We start from the raw sequence: 14,923 nt of genomic DNA, 5'->3' as shown, positions 1-14,923 counted from the left end.
GAAAGCGAATAACTCATAAACCCCTCTTTTGCTTGAAATTTCGATCTTGCAGTAGCTGAGTTTGGTGGTAAATAGGAGGAAAGTGGAGAAGATGTATATTATGGCGTGCAGTATGACAGTAATAAAACCATAAAATGAGTTGCATGCTCCCTTAAAATGCTTTTAATGGACTGTGTCCAGATTTCAATAGCTCCACCATAAATAATCAGCCACAATAACCATTTGCTCATACTCTGTCCTTTTCGTTTCCCTCTCGTTCTTTTCCTCTTCTGACCATCTCCCCATTTCTTCTATTCTAAATGACTCTGAATCAGGCGGCAGATGAATTTTAATTGGACTTGACGTTTTCATTTTCCCCTGTCTTCTGTGAGTGTTGACAGTTAAGGTATGTGTCTGTGTGACGGCTTGAGCTCATTAGTTAGAGGGTTTTATCTATCATTCAAGAGGCAGGCAGTCTATTCTAAATGTAATGTTTCCTGCTGTGTGGTGCAATAGTCATACAGCAGTGACGGTCAGTTTCAAGTCTTTGTAGAAACACTTGATAAATACACCCGGTTCAGAAACAGCTTTGTTGAATCTTCAGTTTTCATCCTTTATTTTTGACTCACATTCTGCCGAATCACATCACAGTGAACTGAGAAAACCTGAGTGTGTTTATTTCCAGTAATACATTTAATTTTATTTAAAGAGCCAAAGACTTTTGGTTGGTGGTTTCAGTCCTGAATTTCCTTATGTTGCTATGGTTATGGTCATGCATTTTTTGGTGATGGCTTGTAAACGACTTGCTGTGTGTGTGTGTGTGTGTGTGTGTGTGTGTGTGTGTGTGTGTGTGTGTGTGTGTGTGTGTGTGTGTGTGTGTGTGTGAGAGAGAGAGAGAGAGAGAGAGAGAGAGAGATTGCAATAAAATTTACATCAGTGTCTCTAGTAGGAGCATCTCCTAGGCAGGATGTAACACCGGGAACTCCTCTGGAGAGTGTTAATTCACTCCGCTTAAGGTTATTTTGCACCAATAACCAGCCTGCTGTGTATCTCTCCTACAGGGCAGTGCAATATTTTTACAGGCAGCCACAGTGAAAAAAAGACAAGAGGGAGAGTAGGAGAAAAATGGAAATGTCTCCAAGCAGCAGATAACAATTCTCAACCAGGCACAGGCTTTGAGCTTGTAATAATCATTTTATATATTCAACAAGTGCTGTGAGCCTCCGTTAATCCTCAGAGGTTGAATTTTCTCTCTGCTTCATGTCCTCCACAGAGGTCAGAGGTCAGGTCACCTGTGAAAGAGCAAGATTCATCAGAACTCAAGGTGGACACATGCATTTAATAAGGCTTCTGCTACTGAAATATACTCCACAAAGGCTTCCTGCCATCAGTGCTGTCATGTTTTGCCAGCAGAACTACAACAATGCCTGCTGTGGACTTTGACAGTCTGTAAATCTCTTTGACTTTGTCAGTGTGGCTTTGCTTTAGGGCTGTTTTTGTAACTTTTGCTGCAGTCTACTTCAGTGATCTGCTTTCATCTGTTGTTGTTGTTGACACTTAGCATCAGAGGATCAAGTCTTTTTTTTTTTTAAACTTCTGAACCTAATGGTAACAACAATTCTCATCATTACTTCATGGTCCCAAACTGTGGTTTCCGCTTCCTCTTTTTGCTTTTCTGATTTTTTTCTGAGTTTGCAGTCAAACAACACAATAATATTTCCCATCATGGTCACAAGAGGAAAGGTTCCATTTAAAAGCCTGTATTTCCATTAAAGAAACAATTACAGCCAAGCTCATACACTGTGTATAATGGCACAGGAGGCTTATCTATAAATTGCCTGCCAGCTCGAGTTTGTTTGCTATCTGTTACTCTGCTCCGTGGTGAAGTCAGACACAATGGAGCGGAATGTAATTTGCAAATAGCTATAAGTTAAATGACCTGAATTTCCATTGACTTTGAAAACATCTTATCTATGGATATGATGTAGCTGTGCAAAATTAAATTAGAGTACTTAACATGACAAGTTCTGAAGAAATGAGGGATGAAGCCTGACTGAGTCTCAGAACTTTATTCGTTCAGACAGCGAACTTTCACTGATGTGCCTTTTAGCTTTATGTGAAATAATCTTACTTGCTAATGAGAAGCATTTGGATATTTTCAGGAGATCCGCTTCTTTATTTTTTGACAGAAAATGAATGATGAATGCATTTGGCTCATTTTCATCTCATTCACAGTCTCCTCATGATGTATAATCTCATGTGTCAGCATCTCTTCTCCTTATTTGCTGACTGTTTCCTTTGAACCGTACAGCACTTGTTGCAGGGACATTTGGCTTTTGTTGCATGACACTAATCTTATTATCAGTGACATTGTTGCATTAATGGACCCTATTAACATAGTAATCTCTCCTAATGTCACAGCAAAATGCCAGACACTGGTGTAGTAAGCCATTTTTTAGTTCACCTGTGACCTGTTTGACAAAAGGTGCTTACAAAGTGGTTTCTTACAGAAATCTGACATCAATTAGAAATTCTGAAATTTTCACTAAGAATGCATGAATTTCAAAGATTCTCCAACACTAATGTGTTGCATCAAATCCAGACGATAATTTGAGCATGCTGTGCTAATTATCGTGGCGTAAAATGGCTATATTTTAAATCAGAGGGTATCCAGTAAACACAGTAAAATAAGTATTATTCTAAGTCCAGTTCCCTACATATCTATAGATGCAAACCAATGCAAAAATACTGCAACATTCCTGGTCAAAGTTTGACAGCAATAGTGTTAGAAAAATGCTCAGAAAACAGATGATCAGCAACATCAGCACAGAAAAATGCTGAAAGTTTGATGAGTTGAAAATGATTAAACATATATTTTACTGTCTTGTCTGCAAGCTTGCATGGTGAACCCGCAGAGGGTTCAACGTTTCACAAATAAAGTGCACCTCTACTCCAAATCCTGCTGAATCCACCTGAGTCGTTTCTACTGAGGTTGCACTTTCCTCACCCTGCAGAGAATTATCAGCAGCAGGAGCCTTCGCTGAATATGAAATGATTGCTTTTAGATTGATGTGTCATCTGTAATCAGATTTACAATTCCATGCAGATATTGACTTTGTGTTCAAACATCATAAAAAGTAAATGTTTCTGTGAGGAAAGATGTGAGGAATGTCTTCATTCGCTTTTTCAGTGAGCTTATACCATGAGTAAGATAATAGTTGTAGAGACAGACTAACCTACTGAATTTTAGGTTAGTGAGTGAGGCCGTAAACATAAGGATCCTTGAGTCCAGTTAACTACACTCTTTCTCCACACTGATTTCTGTTTTCACAAAAGATCACTGACTCTGATTGGGGTGAGGGGTGAGAGATAATACATGGTTTCATACACAGTTAGCGCTCATGTGGAAACAGTCGTTATAACTGATGTTGGTCTCAAGCTTCTGCCTCATTAAGCTGCGTTTACCACAGCGTTTGTATGTTCAGTGTCGGCTCTGGTTGTTCCAGTCACTGATTCTTGATTGCAGACAGAGCCTCAAAAAGAATAATCCTGGTTTCATGGACGTGAGTCTTTCATCTCCTGCTCAGTCTGCTGAGCCCAGCGAAAACCAATCATCACGAACAACTGAGCAAAATATATTCAAGCTATGTACATGTACACGTGAAACACATGCAGGAACACACACGTGCAGCCACATACTTGGTCTGTTAAATGAACACACAGGATATGAACTCGCTCTGTTGCAGATGGTGTTTTGAAGTTTAAAAGCCTGGTGAGCAGTTTTGAAGTCCGCAAACAGTTTGTTCTGCTACAATAATCACTTGATATGAATAGGTATTCATTAGGCCGTCAAGGGCACTTTTTGCACACGGGAGATTGTAAAAGAAATTGAATGAGTTAAAGTGGTTAATGCCAACAGTGAAACAACTACCCTCAATTTTTTGAACACTGCTCTATTTACCCCCCTGATGAAGAAAAATGGCACTCAGGCCTGTACTGCTGAAGTCCAACTCTTAGCTTAAATACAATCAACTGTAACAGACACGAAATCATGCAGAATTTTATTCAGTGTCTGGACACAGTCAGTTAGACTCATCTGGACCTGCCGGATTTAGATGAGGATTCAGTGTTGTTGTAAATTGACAGTATGACAGACAAAACGTCCTCCTATTAACCATGGTCTTCTGCTTGAAGAGAAAATTTAAGGGGTTGTTACTGAGCAAGGTTCAATATTTTTTCTTTCCACACAAAGTGTCCGTCAAGTTTTTTTTTCTTTCTTGTTGCTTATACTAAATAAAATTCCAGATAAACACCCACTCATGCAGGACTCTTGCATAATAGTCTGAAGTGGTAAAAACTCCAGCAACACTTGTAGTATAAAAATATATTTTTTAAAAAACTTTATTGTGGGACCAACACATTTCGGCTTGCAGCCTTCACCAGGGTCATAATAAAACACATTTCAAAGAACATTTCAGTGGAATGAGCATCAAAGACAAAATGTTGGGAAGTAAACAATACATGCACAAGACAGTTAAACTAGTACATACACCTACATATGACCTTGTGAGGCATTCACTTGTGGTTTCAGGCCAGTCATACTCTTGAAGTGGTAGGCAACTGGTGTGACTCATCAGTGATGGAAGAAGTATTCAGATCATTTACTTAAGTAAAAGGACCAATACATTAATGTAACAATAATCAATTACAAGTAAAAGCCCTGTGTTCAAAACCTACTTAAGTAAAAGTACAAAATAGACTGCAAACAGAAAATGGCCCTTATGACTGATGTATTATTTTGTAGTATTTGATATTATTAGACTGCTGATACTGATGCATAAATTGTAAACCAGAGTGTATATATACATACACACAGTTGGAGGGTCTGAATATAACAACATCCATTTGTTTAGACATGATGTGGGCCTTATCAGGAATACAATAAATGGGAAAATTGCTTTGATTTCAAGCTAAAAAAAATAAATAAAATAAAAATAACATGTTCCAATACAAAGCCAGAGCTGAGAACTGCACAGACTTCTATAATCACACTGTGTAGATGGTTTCTATTGTCTCGTCTAGTCTCGAGCTTTCTTGGCAGTGACCATGATTCGCTACACTTTTTTTTATTTTGGAACATCCCAATCCACAGTTTGGTGTAGATAAAAGCACATTTATTTGTCCCCTCGTTCTTTGCCGCCCACTGAGATGTCAGTGTCACCTATCCCAGAATGCTGTGTCACCCCTCTACACCACAGCAACCAAAGCAGGCGGGGGGTCAATTAAGATTAATGTCGGACTTGACAAGGGTATTGCTGACTGTTATGACATACACGCACACACACACACACACACACAAACACACATATTCATACACATGCTTTCCTGTAGAAGTTGGTAAGAGGTGATAATCGCTGAATTGTTATGCAGATTGCAGTGATTTGTATCAATGAGTGTGTAATTCAATATAGAAAAATAAGGTAATAAATATAAAAATATGGATGTTTTTCTCACAAGGCATCTCAAGTGTAACAGATCAGAAACTTTCATTTCATCTGCTGCAAATGATGAGTGTTTATTACAAGAGAAAACACAAAAGAGCCATTAACTACAGCTTTAGATGATACTGGATACTGTGTTAGACTTGCACCAACCATATTAAGAGGTACTGTCCTTGTAGTTAAGATTTTTATTTAATTTTATTTATGTTTTTATCATTCTGTTTCTTTATCCACCCCTTTGCATGTCCTTATATTGTTTTGTTTAGTGATTCTTGCACTGAAAAAAATGTTTTCAATTTTAATGTTGAGAGTGGTTGCACACAATACATCCATCTAAATCGAGTTATATTTTTAAAGTTGGCTGTACTTAATATTTTTGAGTAATTTCAAATAAATTATTTAAGTAGTTTCAGCACAAAAATTCTGAGTATTTGTTACTCTGATTTCCTTAGTAATTCTAACTAAGCCCATGTTTAATTGACTTAAATTCATTATGTAATTAATATATCGTGGTTAACTAATTTGTTATTGTGCTTTAAATTGTTTTTTTCTACATAAGTAAAATATTTTGATTCAATTCACAATTTTATTTAAAACAATCAAAATGCATATGTAGATGTGGGGGTGGCTGAGAAACCCGATATACAACAATGAGTTGTGGCAGTCTGGAGCAATTCCCAATTCGATTTTATTTGAAAATAAAATGGAGTCTTGTTCAAAAACTCCACAGTAAAAAATGCACATTGGGCCAACCAGAAAGATAAAAGTAAGCAAAAAGGGGGGGGGGGGGGGGATTCTCAAGAGCGCTTCTCAAGAAGAAAGCTATAATCTGGAGCTGTGTTCAGGAGCTGTGCTTCTCTCCTTTAGGCTCCGGCCACCACAGCCTCCTCACTTTTATACTGGTGGACTGCACCAAGAAATCAATGTCAATTATCTCTTCCAGCACACTTACAATAATCCCAATACTAAAAAACATATTATCAGACAGAAGTTCAGTTAAACTTACTTGAAAAACACATATTTCTTTTTAAACAAGATACTTATACAGTTCATTTCACCACAAAAGACAAAACACCCCTCCCACTCTACCACACTTGGTTTCTTCCCCTGTGAACCCCCCTATTTAACCAAATGGACCGCTCCAGCCCAGGTTTGGCTGTTCCTGGTCTGACAGAGGAAGGAACAAAGGAGACAGGTCAACACAATTTAAATTCAATAAATCAAATACACGATCACAGTGTGACTTCTCTCCTTCACTCTCTCCTCCAAATGTTCATACCACACACATCACCACCAGCAGTTCACACCAGGATCAACATTCTGATAAAATCTACCTGAGAAAGAGCACATGTAAGGCACATGTGTAGCACATGTGCCTTACTTTAGTGCACGGGGTCGCCCTGTGATTCAATAAATCAAATACACGATCACAGTGTGACTTCTCTCCTTCACTCTCTCCTCCAAATGTTCATACCACACACATCACCACCAGCACTTCACACCAGGATCAACATTCTGATAAAATCTACCTGAGAAAGAGCACATGTAAGGCACATGTGTAGCACATGTGCCTTACTTTAGTGCACGGGGTCTCCCTGTGACAGTAGCATAAAACAATTTAATTATTTTGATTCTTCTTGAGAAGTGCTCTTGAGAATTTTTTTTCCCCTTTTTTGCTTACTTTTGTCTTTCTGGTTGGCCCAATGTGCATTTTTTACTGTGAAGTTTTTGAACAAGACTCTAATTTTGTCAAATAAAATGGAATTGGGAATTGCTCCAGTCTGCCACAACTCATTGTTGTATAGCCTACCGGGTTTCTCAGCCACCCCCACATCTACATATGCATTTTGATTGTTTTAAATAAAATTGTGAATTGAATTAACATATTTTATATAATGTAGAATTTCCCACTGGAACTAATACATTACTCAAAACTTTACTCTGAAATAGAAGCGGATGAGTCGACATTACACTCCAAATCTGTATAAAAGTGGTCTCCTCAGACTAACAGTTTATAATATTTTATTTATTTATTTATTTTTTTAACCAATGACTCTGCTTTTTTCAGCCTTTTCTTCCTCCTGCAGGATCCAAGATTATTAGGGGATCAGCACCACATCCTGTCATGAAGAAAATAAAGACCTTTTCCTCTAGGGCTGTTTGTTTGACAGGGAGGTTTTGCAGAGCGCACACATATCCTCTCTCTCTCTCTCTTGCTCTCTCTCTCTCTCTCACACACACACACACACACACACACACTGACAGAACCAGAAGCAGAACCAACACATGAGGTGAGCTTTTTTAAATAATATCACTGCATGTGGTCAAATTATGGGAGCTATTCATTCAAGTGACAGAATGACATCTTTGTCTGATGATCTGAATTTCATTCCTGACACTAGATTGATTCATTAATTAAGAAGGTGTCTTCGGAGCAGAGAAGTGATGGGTTTAATAATAGCTTGAGTTCCTCCAGAATCTGTTGCCACTCCCCTACTCTTTGTCACTGTGGTTCTCTGTGTATTTGTGGGATAGGTATATATACACACACACACACACACACACATATATATACTGGGGAATCTGCACTTTGCTTTTAGAGTACTCTCCTGAGTACTTGCCTCTGTCTTCACAGGCAAGTGACAAACAGCGGTCAGAGACAATGACAGACCAATCAATACACGTCTGAGAGCTGAACTGGAAAATCCATACAAGTAGGCTCACATATTTAACTCCCGCCTCGTCCTTCCCGGCAGACAAGACCACTGAACAACAACTTCACCACACCACAAACAATCTTTTGATTTTCAACAAAGAGGATATTGCTGAAGAGAAAAATAGCAAATGTCTGTTGTAAAATATTCATGCTTTTAGACGTCAAAGAAACCTTTGAGTGCGAGTCTGCTGAAGCATATATGACTGGGGCTTTGCACCTTGCATAACAAGTTCTTGCCCAAGGATATTATTATGTGCTGGGCTTTGATAAAGAAGCACCCACAGTAGTCCTGCCTCTCCTCCTATCACACTGACTTTGTGGTTACCCATTTCCCTTTGGAGCCTTCAACCCACAGCAGCCGAACGGCTCATTATCTGTAGGACGACACACTTATCCTGGTGGCACATACTATACTTGGAAAGCGGCTTTTGCATTCATGTGAATGCATTTGCACCATCCCAGTCATACAAGCCTGTGATTAGATTGTCTCAATTTGTCCCTCTTTTCCCCTCTGCCCCTGTCTCCAGACAGTTCTCACTTCACCCAGGCCATGTTTCTCCCATTGTCTCACCGGACATGCCTTCCTCTAGTTACCCACCAGATGTCCTCAGCCTTTCCTCCCTGTTTTAATTTAATTCACCTGACTGCCTCAGCCCCGCCACACACACACACACACCTACACACCTGTTCCCATTTTCTCATTACATCAGCCAGTACTTATACCAGGCCTTTGTCCTCAGCCAGGGGCAGGTCATCTGCTTTTGTTCCTGGTCATGCTCCCTTGCGATTTCACTGTGTGGTTTTCCCCTCTCCCTGCTTGCCAGCTTGTTCATCTCCTCTGTGTTTTGTTCCCACCTGCCATGGCTGGTTCCAGCAGTCCTGGCACCGAGTATTTCTCCAACACCACCTCACTGCTTTTTAACAACATGTATTAAAAATGATAGTTGATTAACAATAAACTCGACTCTTAATATCAGCAAAAATCCCATTTTAAATTTGTTCTGTTGTTTACACTACCTCTCATTCGAGAATGACTTGAAAGTGAAAAACTCATTGTGATACCCATCAGTTAGCTGAATAGTGTGGGTGTTAGATCACAGTGCTGCCTGGCATGTAGGTCACAGCATATACAGCTTATTCTGTTGCTCACAGGCACACACACACACACACACACACACACACACACAATGAAAAGGAACAGGGAAATTCAGCTGCATTTGGAATTCATCTCCATGTGTTGTGAACTTTCTCCTATCTTGCAATCCGCACCAGGAAGCAGGTGTTATCTGTGTGGAAATTACACTGGTAGGGAATGAATATGGGCTAAGCAGATGTTAAGCCATGGCCTTCTGTTTCTCTGCAACGGTCTATGTGTGAAATTAATCAACAATTATATCTTGTCTAACATGGCTGCTACTGTCTGTTTTTCTGCCAGTGTCTCAGGTAGCTGCTCATAGTTACAATTAAAGTGTAAAACTAGTTTTCATTTTCTCAGCAAATCCCATGAAAATACCAAAAAACCAACACAATGGATTAATTTTGCCCTCCTGCTTCTTTTGACCTTTTTTTCTTTTTCTTTCTTTATTTTAAATGTCTTCAGTAGGAAGAATTGGGCTTTCTAGGTAATAGCCTTCAATATGAAGTTACTGTAGCTACAGAGTTTGGAGTAATTCAACACTAACAGCTGGAAATTACAGTGAAAGTGGAGTGCCACCCAAAACGTAATTGAAATTCCTCTTTCCTGATTCAGCTTGCACTCAGACCTGGAAAAACTATTAGTGCAGGGGTTCATATTCTGCTCTTTTTTTTTTTTTTTTTGATTGAAAAATGTGTATGTCATAAGGTCAACATTACTACAGGCTTATTGTTGAGAAGGTCTATAAATTGCTGTAATTTCTGCTGATGAGTGCTGACATTTAAAAGAGCATTACCAAAATGAGGAAACAATATCTCAGCCTGTTAAGCCAAAGCCTTTGTAAGATTCCCCAAAAAACACATTAAAGCACAGTACAGCACTTGCCATTATTCTCTAATATGGCTTACCTGTTAGTCTCCATTTGTGATACAGTTACTGTCACAAAAAAAGGCAGTATCAATATCCCTATCTCTATTTTTCTCCTCAGAGCTCATCAGTCTTTTCAAGTGGATCATTTTCTGTTTTCTACACCCTGGAAATTAATTGCAATCTGTTCTGCTCCTGTGGGTCCGTGTGTCTGCCTGCTCGCATCTTGTCACAATAATCATTCTTGTGCCATTGAACCTCAAATGGTAGGTGCAGATAGTCTTAGTTAGTTTTTCAGTGAAATTGAACTCATGGCATTTAACAGAGTTAAGAAAACATCCTGGTGGTTTGGTGTTCATCCTCAGTCAGACAGGAGACAGGAGAGCTCCATCTGTAGGTGTGATGTAGAGTAGGATGCTATGTAGTTACTGTGACCATGCATTTGGGAGCATCACAGTCTGCAATATGATTATGTTACATTTCACAGAAAAATCCTGCTGCCATCTGGCAATGATCTCTCTAAATGCACAAATAACACTATGAAAGGTGTGAAGCTGAAGTCTCACAACCAGCTCTTCAATTTATAGGTATAACACTGAGCAAAGTACCGACTTGAGGTCTAAGATATGACTGACCTCAACTGTGATGCTGATTTAAAGAGCATGGGAAAGGGAGGTTAAGAGTTTGAACCCTGACTGACTGACCTGTATTTGCTCCTTGTTGCCCACGACACAGGCGTGGTAGCAAAAAGAAAGCAGTAACTGTAGCTTGTGTTGCCGGGCAACTGAACTGCAAACCCTCACCTTGCTTAATAGTTACTTATTGTAGATGAACTCATTTCACAATTCATCTGGTATGCACTTTTCAAATGCTTCAGTACTTCTTACTTTTTGACTCATGGTAAAATCTTTCTACTGGAGAGAAGAACTGAATATTGGTCCTGGACATTTTTCAGGACAAAAAAAGCTTTTCACATTTTGATAGTAAGGTCGCTTAGAAAGAAGACCTGGTGGCGCACAAGAATGCATGAATGAAAATGAGCATAATCTTCTCTGTCACAGACTGTGCTGAGCAGACCCCTCTACAGGAAACATCTTTCTCCTGAAGCTACAGTTTCTTTCTCCCTGCTGCAGCTCAAAGAACAAAAAATTCATTTTTCTGAACAAGCACTGTCTGCAGAGACAACGAACAGGCCCCTGCAATCTCTTCTTCACACTACTGTGAAACATAAGTGTTATGGGCTGTTCATTCTTTTCAAGTGTGTGGCTGCCAACGTGAAGAGCAGCTAACCAGATGGCTACAGCAACAGACATTTCAGGGCCAGATGAACTTGGCAATTCTCAGAAGTGTTTCTTCTTCATACCTCAAGTGTTGGATGAGACAGTCGGATGTTGTTTACAGCCCTGCAACTAATGTAACTGTCTCACCAATTGCCCAGGTCAATTTCCAGGAAAGAACGTGGTTTGGACTGTAATTTCTCTTCCAGACACTGTAAGCATCTCATGCTTCATTAGCTGAGCCAGGGCACTATGTGAACAACACTGAAATACAATACTCTAAGTACCTGCTGTTACCTATCATCAACAGTTATTAAAACAAGTTATGTGTTGTTTTCCATTTCATTTTTAAATATACCCATTTAAAAATATAGATGGATCTGAGGGGCACTTTACTGTGATTTTCTGTGTATTGTCTTGCAGAGAGAATACAGTGTTGAAAGGTAACATTACTAGCTGAACTGTTGAAAAGAAAAGATGCACAGCTGCCAAGGTGAAGCTTCTCTGTTTCTGCTTTGCACACTTAAAGGCTAACACCAGTGATGTTCTATATTTTCTTACTGTCAAGAAATCCCATGGAAAGAGCAAAACTAATGATGAACTGATACAGCTAAAAATTGTTGGCTATACAGTCTGAATCTAATATAGCGAATTCCTCTGTCAGACCATCATTGTGTTAAAAACATGTTAATGAGCTACAGTGCTGCAATGGATGATATGTTCCCTCATTACCACATACATGGCCACTGTAGTTTGTTCTGAATCAATCCAACACACTCCAATTTGATTGATTAATGAATGGGTTTTGGTCTGAGTACCACAGAAAGTACGAAGACAAGGACAGACATATTGTTGGTTTTGGTCATTTAAAGGGAGTTGTTGATGAAAAGAAAAATATGGAACAACTTATACATTTTTGATAAGACTTATCCTTTGAAGGATGAGTATCCTTGGAAAGATCTGGGCCTAGAAGTCTAGATGATAAAATATTAGTCAATTTTGTTCCTCATCCATCAGTACTGCAAAGATTTGATGGAAAGCAGGAATGACATTTTGCAAACTGGAATTCTCTTGGGTATTATAAAGAATGATGTTGGCTTTCAAAATAAATCAAATGAAGGAAGAATGATTGTGTCCTTGGACCCTAAGGTTACCATTTGCCTTGACTCTCCTTCTACGCACATCATTTCATGTAAAAAAAAAAAAAAAATCAGGAATGCTTTTGGTAATGATATAGTCCTATAGTTAGATGAACTGATTTGTGACACTATCAAAATAAGAGGAAAATGTTAAATTATGAAATGTACCTCATCACTTGAAAAGAAGGTGTAACAACATGCTGAGGCTTCACTAAAACATGCAACATTTCACTTTATGTGTTACATAATCTTCTCCCCACATACACTGTTCTCACTGCAGAAGAGAGAAAGCCTTTCACACTAAAAACAACACAGAGTAAAAACAATAATACTGACGTTAAAAGGCTTCTAAAATTTGGTATCCTTCATTAAAATCTGATTGAGAGAGGGCGTTATTCTTTTATGTGTTATCTAACCATCTATCATGCTGGCAAACACAAGACAGCAGGTTTGAGTCTGCACAGAGTTGGGAGACTCACCCTAGGTGGAGACGCCTGTATTTGTTCCAACGAATGACCCCTGAATTTTGGAAAATGAAATTACCCTCCTCATCTGGCAGTTTTCATTATCTTTGTCTCATGCCTGTAAGGGGTGGCACAGGTCTTGGGCTTTCAGACAAGGAGGGAGACTTACAGTCTCATAAAATTTGGAGAAAGCGAAACTATCCTGAACTGACTGACAGCACAAATAACGTGAATCTCTTAAGAGACCTAGGTCTCTCCAATTATGACCCGCAAGCTAGACATCAAATATTGTGGAAGTTAAAACTTTTCCTGCTTTAATATAAATTTTTTCCACATAAAAGTATTGAGTGAAAATATCACAAAGGTTTTGTGGCTAAATTACTATACAATTGTTATGTGAAATGCTATCCTCAACAATTTCGGTTAAGGGCTGTGTGTGTGTGTGTGGAAGGCAAAGCAGCCTGTATGAGAAAAATAGGTAGTATTAGTAGGTTAAATCTCAACAAAATTATTTGACATGACCACTGTGTAAATCACAGTGTGGGTAACATTTTCCTTTCTCATACTGTCAGGTCAGGTTGTCATTTCAGCTGCCAAAGAATTACAGACAGTATGAGCCCATCTACTGGGAACTGCTCGAGCAGTTCCCAGTAGATATCTCCTTTAAACCTGAAATGACTATTATGCCCTCGAATGTGCCGATTTGTGTAGTCGATGGAAATTGAGCTATTAACAGCCACTTCATCAAATGGTCCGACCTCTCCTTCATTACTCTTGCTATGCTCTTAACATGTTAATCATTTATGGGTCTGTCTCTGCATGTGTCTTTCAGCCTGTTGAAGGCAGCAGACATGTGCTTGATTAAATCCTTTCGCTCATTTAATTTAATTCATATTACTTAATAACTTATAAAAGCATTTTTAAGATGGTTTTGTCTTTTAATTTGTCACCTGTCTATACTGCATGTACCTGTGTGTATAACTGGCCTTAAACCTTTAGTGAGCTTGTATCCACACCCGTCATTTCTATATATCACCTTTCATTCCACTTCCACTTGAAAAAATAATCGTTCACGAGCCCTCTCAACAAAGCACTCATTTTTCCTTCCTGTATTTAACTTAATGAAAAAAACATGAAAAATAATGACCTTTGCCTAGATTGAGCAGACATGACATTGCTACATATAGACCAAGGTCTCACTTTAGATATGTAGTAGCAATTGAGAACAATTTGGATTTAAGGTCTTTGACTGAAACAGAATTAATATCTATCCTCCTGGTATGAGACATATAACACTACAGAATGGCTTTGTCATTGGATACACAAAGGAGTCTGATCCCAGCTTAGCATGCAAGTATCTTTATGCATGTGACCACATCTAAAACAGATACAGGACAAAATCACAGTTCAACATCAACATGTTAGCATTGTTATTGGGAATATGTTAGTATGTTGATGTTAGCTCAAAGCACTGTTGTGCAGCAGCCTCTCAAACTCTTAGTACTCCCCCTTTCTTTAATTTCTTTTAATTTCAACACTTTTTACACATTTTTTGCATAGATAACAGCTTTTATCTGAAAACCACTAGGAGGATGATCTCATTTTTTATATTTGACCTAAAAGATTGCACTTTGCATTAGTTGCTATAATGAACAATGAGTCATTTATAGGATTCCTTTTAAGCTGGGTAATTAGTGTCTTGTTGCCAGGGATGGGGATACCCAGGAAAACCTGTTAATAGTGCTGGTTGAGGCAGCAGAGTCCTCTAATTACAGATTGCTAGGCTTCAGAATGGCCAAACACATGTACACATGCACACATACACACACCCACAAAAACACATTC

This window comes from Toxotes jaculatrix, chromosome 19 (assembly GCF_017976425.1).
Source record: "Toxotes jaculatrix isolate fToxJac2 chromosome 19, fToxJac2.pri, whole genome shotgun sequence".
NCBI classification, from domain to species: Eukaryota; Metazoa; Chordata; class Actinopteri; family Toxotidae; genus Toxotes; species Toxotes jaculatrix.
This window is presented reverse-complemented; position numbering follows the sequence as displayed.